This window comes from Mus caroli, chromosome 11 (genome assembly GCF_900094665.2).
Source record: "Mus caroli chromosome 11, CAROLI_EIJ_v1.1, whole genome shotgun sequence".
NCBI classification, from domain to species: domain Eukaryota; kingdom Metazoa; phylum Chordata; class Mammalia; order Rodentia; family Muridae; genus Mus; species Mus caroli.
In genome coordinates this window covers 111,580,621-111,587,460 of record NC_034580.1, presented here as the reverse complement: position 1 = coordinate 111,587,460, position 6,840 = coordinate 111,580,621, and the positions used below count along the sequence as shown (strand labels likewise).

General features: G+C 48.4%; 1 pseudogene; it reads right to left on the bottom strand.

Annotated features, from left to right (window-relative positions):
- Positions 1 to 4,360: 4,360 nt before the first annotated feature.
- On the bottom strand, positions 4,361 to 6,419 carry LOC110304581 (annotated as a pseudogene).
- Positions 6,420 to 6,840: the final 421 nt, after the last annotated feature.

The window sequence follows — 6,840 nt, the reverse complement described above, 5'->3', positions numbered from 1 at the left end:
TCAGATTTCGTTACAGATGGTTGTGAGCCACCATGTAGTTGCTGGGATTTGAACTCCTGACCTTCGGAAGAGCAGTCGGGTGCTCTTACCCACTGAGCCATCTCACCAGCCCCCCCTTTTTTTTTTTTTAAAGCTAGAATTTCTCTTCATAGTCCTCTCTGTCTTGGAACTTGCTTTGTAGACCAGGCTGGCCATGAACTCACAGAGGTCCCCCTGCCTCTGGCTCCTGAGTGCTGGAATTGAAGGTGTGTGCTGCCGCCACCCCACCCCACCCGTGTGTCTTTTATTATGTTTTTTTTTTTAATATTTATTTTATGTATGTGAGTACATAGTCACTGTCTTCAGACACACCATTACAGATGGTCCTGAGCCACCATGTAGTTGCTGGGAATTGAACTCAAGACTTCTGGAAGAGCAGTCAGTGCTCTCAACTGCTGAGCCACCTCTCCAGCCCCCAATTTTTTTTTTATTTAAAGCATACTAAAAGTTAAAAGTTGGAAACCCCAAACTGGCCATCAACTGAGAGTCAGACAAAGTACCCAGAAATCTGACCATCTATTTAATGAATTCTCTGTGATTATTGAAAAAAAAAAAAGATTTCCACTTGGGAAAAGACTCACAACATACCACATTAAATCACTGAGTTTTAAAATACAAATCAACTCTGGAAGGAAATTACTGTTGAAGAGCACTGGAGCACTGGATAGGATTATTTTCCCAAACACTCTGCTCTAAGCCGGGCCTGGGGTACAGGCCTGAAATCTCAGCTATTTGTAGGGCTGAAGCAGGAAGATCCCAAGTTCAAGGTTGGCTTGGGCTACAGAGTGGGTTCCAGGCCAGCCCGGGCAAATTAAAGAGATGCTGCCTCAAAAATAAAACGTAAAAAGCCATTTGCGGTTATAACTCGGTGGCAGGGGACTTGGCAACCATCCCCAAGGCCATGGCTTCCACCCCCTGTATCAGGAACACAAACACACAAACAAGATGCCCGGCCAAGCATATGGCTGAGTGGTCTGATAATAAAAGCAGCTGCCTGTGCCGTCCTATTGGGCCCTAAGTATAGGGAGTATTTTGACAGTGGATTTACTTTGTTGCCAGACTGGATGAAATCTTTCCAGCTATAATAAGACACATGGGCTCAGAAAAGCAATATGATTCAGAAGCAGGAATCATAACTCCCGAAGCAAAGAGCCCCTCTCCGGGAGACTCCTGGCGTCATCTTTCATGAAGGGTGTCAGGGAGGGGCCAAGGCAAGCTCGCAGATCTGAACTCTGGACTGCTTCTCATTCCCAGCATTCTCCGCTCGCCCAGCCCACATTGTCTGCATTCTCCTCCGTTTAGGTTCTCTTCTTGCCTCCTGGACACAGATACTTGAGGTCACATAGCGGCTCCTTCAGCTGCTTGAGGGTCCCAAGGAGAGGGTAGAGGGGACAATAATTGGAGACCTTATGAAAAAAACCCAAGGGTCCCTTCCTTGGCTGTCTGGGTCGGTTTCTACTGGGCAGAATGCAATTCTTTGAGATTTTTTTAAAGCTTGTGTGTGTGTGTGTGTGTGTGTGTGTGTGTGTGTGTGAAGCTAAGAGAGTTCACCTGTCTCCAGTGTTCTGCCAAGAAAACAGGTATCTAATCACCCCCAACTGAAAGAAACATATTTTAGTATTCAACATTTATATTTTTAAAGGGGGGGGATATAGGGAACTTTTGGAATAGCATTTGAAATGTAAATAAAGAAAATATCTAATAAAAAAAAGAAGTAAAGATAGCCAAAGATAAAAAGAGAGAGGGGGGGGTAGGCAGCTACAGAACATGTATGCATACACAAACATGTATGCACACACACTAATAATAAATAAAAAACCCTCAAAGAACAAACACTAGTGTACTGGCTGGTTGTGTGTCAACTTGACACAAGCTGGAGTTATCAGAGAAAGGAGATTCAGGTGAGGAAGTGCCTCCATGAGATCCAGCTGTAAGGCATTTTCTCAATTAGTGATCAAGGGAGGAGGGCCCATTGTGGGTGGTGCCATCCTGGGCTGGTGATCCTGGTTTCTATAAAAAAAGCAAGCTGAGCGGGGCAGTGGTGGCACACGCCTTTAATCCCAGCACTTGGGAGGCAGAGGCAGGTGGGTTTCTGACTTCAAGGCCAGCCTGGGCTACTCAGAGAAACCCTGTCTCGAAATGTTAAGAGCTCTGTGGGATGTTCTGTAGGAGCTTGGAAGTTAATGTTGAGAACAGTGCGGAAGATAGAGGCCTGACTTGTGAAATTTCAAAGGGAAGATTAAAGACTCTTATCAGGGCAGTTGCTATTTTGATTGTGACGATTCTGTGGTTCTGGTAAGCTGGGGCTGAAGAATCAGCNGTGATTAACAAGATACCAGAACTACTAAAGTGAAACTTTTGCATTACTGGGTCTATTGATGCTGGTTAGCTGGAGCTAAGAAATTAGCGGTGATTAAGAAGAGACCAGCATCGTTGAGGTGACATCTTCTGGGAAGTGCTTTCTGAGAGCACAAAGAGGCTGTGTTCCAGAGATAGGCAAGGTTGTACCTTGTGCTGTGGCTGGACTTGGTAATATGTAATAATCACCCAGGTGGTACAGTAGCTGAGGCTTGGCACTGTGAGAGGCCATGAAAGGCCATTGGTGAAGATGCAGCCTCAGTTGCAATTGATGGCCCAGGACTGAAAGGGTCATTCAAAGAATTTGAGGCTTGGCACCATAAAGAGAGTCTGAGAGGCTATTGGTGAAGCCTAGTTTCAGTGGAAGACAGCAGTGTTTTGGAGATGCCAGTACCATGAGATGACCACCAAGAACAGCAGCAGAAGTGGAGTACAGTTAGCTGGAGCCTAGAAGACAAGGTCTGTGCTACAAAGGGCAGAGCTGGAGAAGTGACCCAAGCCCTTGGAGGAGCCCAGAAGATCATGTGTGGATCCCAGACATTGGACAATTGGAATTTGATTCTGCTTTTGGTTGTGACTGTGACCTGATATTTTTCCCTCTTGAAGAAAGTATTTTAGTGGAGCCCACAGTTAAAAGACTTTTTTTTTAAGGTTATAAAACTGCCTTAGCTGGGTGGTGGTGGCAACAAGCCTTTAATCCCAGCACTCGGGAGGCAGAGGCAGGCAGATTTCTGAGTTTGAGGCCAGCCTGGTCTACAAAGTGAGTTCCAGGACGGCCAGGGCTACACAGAGAAACCCTGTCTTGAAAAACCAAAAAAGCCGGGCGTGGTGGCGCACGCCTTTAGTCCCAGCACTCGGGAGGCAGAGGCAGGTGGATTTCTGAGTTCGAGGCCAGCCTGGTCTACAAAGTGAGTTCCAGGACAGCCAGGGCTACACAGAGAAACCCTGTCTCGAAAAACCAAAAACAAGCCGGGCATGGTGGCGCACGCCTTTAGTCCCAGCACTCGGGAGGCAGAGGCAGGTGGATTTCTGAGTTCGAGGCCAGCCTGGTCTACAAAGTGAGTTCCAGGACAGCCAGGGCTACACAGAGAAACCCTGTCTCGAAAAACCAAAATAAAATAAAATAGAAAAACCAAAAACAAAAACAAAAAAAAACAAAAACAAAAAAAAGAAAAACCAAAAACAAAACAACCAAACAAACAACCAAACAAACAAAAAAAACCCCTGCTTTAATGGAAAGGTCTACCCCACCCCGACTCCCCAGAACACCATCTGGGATGGAGTAGATGTGGCCAGGGCTGACCCCAGGGCAATACTGAGCCTGTAGTCATTACCAAAATATACATGTGTCACCATAAAAAACTGCTGCACTGCCTCAGCCCCTCAGGTATAAAATCATAAATATTTATACTCTTCCACACCGTTCACAGAACCAGGGAGCAGGGAACCCCTCCCATCTCCCATAGAAATAGGCTAGGATGGAGGTGGGTGACTGCAAGGGACATTAAGGCCTAGAGATCAGCCCCTCAACTGGGCACAGTCAGAGGCGGGCAGAAAACAAACCCTGGGTCCAAAATTTGAAGGTAGAAACCCACAAGTCTCAGAGCTTTTTCTCCAGCCCTGGCCTGGGCCCACCTGCAAGTTTGTCACGGGAAGGAAGGAACTCGGGAGACACAAAAGCTCAGAGTGCAGTACACATACAATGGTATCATTGCTATAAAAAGTTACTTAAAACTATATGTCTTACATATAAATGGAAAAGATTCAGGTATTTGGTCAAGTGGAAACAATGCCAGGCACAGGTGTCTGTAACCACATGAACTAGAATACAAAGGTCACAATGAGGCTCAGCAGCTGAGGACGGCCTGGGCCCTCTGGGCTGGCCAGGGACGTGGGAGAATCATGTCACTTGATTATAAGGGTGTAGGGGAGTTGTGCCAGCTCTTGCACAGCATTGGGGAGCCTATGTGTAGGCCACCTGGCTCACCTGCAGGTCTAGAGACAGCCTAAGAGGGGAGATGTGCAACCGTGAGGCACCCTGGTTTGTAAGGCACAGAAAGCCGCTGTTTGGGGTATCACTGTGGCCTCACACCTGAGCCCCTCAAGGCACGGTGCGGGGACTGACTGGGCCTCTGTGGCCCAAACCACTTCCTGCCATGGCAAAGTGGGCTGGACTTAATTTAAAAAAAAAACAAAAACAGGTGGGCTGGAGAGCTGGCTCAGCAGTTAAAAGCACTGACTGCTCTTCCGAAGGTCCTGAGTTCAAATCCCAGCAGCCACATGGTGGCCCACAACCATCTGTAATGGGATCTGACACCCTCTTCTGGTGTGTCTGACGACAGCTACAGTGTAATTACATATAATAAATAAATAAACTTTTTAAAAAAGAAAAGAAAAATTAAAAATAAACAACAACAACAACAAAAAAAAAACAGGTAAACTGATCTCTCTTTAAAAAAAAAAATAACATCTCTGGTCTGTAAAGTCACTGCAGCTGCTTTTTAAAGTGGCTTTTCTGGAATGGTGGATGCTGACGCAGGCCCACAGGCACCTAGATGGTGGACTTGGAAAGGACACTCGCAGGTGGCGGTTCTCGCCCAGGACATGGTTGTGCAGTTCAGTCAGCGCCTGCACTGCCTCCTCCACGGAGCCCACCTGGATAAGTGCCGTCTTGCGGTCCTTCTGGAAGAAGTTGAAGCCTGTGACCACTGCTGGAGAAGAGGCGCCTGAGGTCATCCTCCGACACAGAGGGCGGGGTGCTGCAGAGGTGCAGGGTAGCTGAGGGTGGAAAGATGTTCTGGAAGTTCTCGGAGCCTGGTTCCTTGAGGCGGTGCAGCGGTGAGTTGCCATAGCCCTTGGCCAGGCCCTGGTCCTCCCGTTCCTCCCGAGGCAGCTGCACATTCTTGACGCTTTGTCCGTGTGAGGTGCCCCGACTTCCGGTGCAACTTAGGCCCATTCAGGTGGCTCATGGCCAGTTGGACCTGGCTGTCCTCTGCCATCTGCACAAGCGCATTCTCCTTATTCAACGGGATCTTAACCGGCTGTGCATCACCATAGATGCCGAAGAGAATAAAGAGGCTTTGGGATGTGACTCTCTCAGGGTTCAGGTTGCTGACCAAAAAGATGGGATTCCCAGCACCTACCATCCCAGGGATCGCAGCAGCAGGCAGAATGGCGGGGTGGGGGGAGGGGGCAGGGCTCCATGGACATTAGGGACAGAGAGGTCAAAGGTTGCTGCCATGGTCTGGTTCAGTGAAGGCTGGCTCCAGAGGGCAGGGCAGGTTGAGTGTAATCTCTGCGTTTGTCATTGCTGTATGTGACGTTGAGACTGGTGAGCGTAGAGAAGTCAATGTGCAGTGTGCAGCGGGCATTGTAGATGTTCTGGCCATCCGGGGACAGCTTGGCGTGCCGGGCACTCACAGGGTCAGCACGCTGCAGCAGCGCCTGGAGCTGGTTGTTGTTGGTGAACGTGATCTGGTGCAGTATGTCCAGGGTCACTGGGTAGAAAAGGTTTTACACAATGATCCTAAGCACTGGGCTCTGGGCTGCCATTGCCATTCCTGCATCCAGCCTAGGAGGCTGCCAAGGCCAAGTTTCCGGACTGGATGGAGTTCATGGCCTGCAGGGCTGCCTGGGCACACGCCTGTCAGGTTTGAGCTCTCTGTAATTAGAGAATTGGATGTAGATTGGCTGTCCACGAAGCACTGGCACCACTGACCTGTAGTCATTAACTATAATATCGGCAGCCTCCTCTGTTCATTTCAATGGTCTGATTCTTCCTCTTCAGCCTAAGGAGGTTGGTAACCTTTCCAAATGGCAGCCCCAGGGAGATGACCTCACCCTCAGTGACATCACTGAGTAGCGATGCTCCTGTTGTCACCTTTGAACTTCTTGCTATCGTTTCCATTGGCTGCTGAGGCCGAGCTGCTCCTGAGAAGGGGGCCTTTGCTGACACATGTAGAGAAGAGCTCATTGGATCCCCGCTTTGTACCCTCTGCCATGTCTGGGACAGTGCTGTCCATGGCACACAGAGGAGACCCACAGGGGATGGAGCAGAGTAGCAGGAATAGCTGAGGCTTTTAATTGTAAAAAGACTTGGGAGTGAGGGAGGCTGGAGAGATGGCTCAGCAGTTGGGAGAGCTGGCTGCTCTTCTGAAGGTCCTGAGTTCAGGTCCCAGTGACCACGTGGTGGCTCACAACCATCTGTAATGGGATCCGATGCTCTCTTCTGGGGTGTCTGAAGACAGCTACAGTGTACTTACATATAATAAATAAATAAATAAATCTTTTTTTTAAAAGACATTGGATTTTAAAAGAGATTGGATATTTTATTTTATTTTATTTTTGGTTTTTCAAGACAGGGTTTCTCTGTATAGCCCTGGCTGTCCTGGAACTCACTATGTAGACCAGGCTGGCCTCGAACTCAGAAATCCGCCTGCCTCT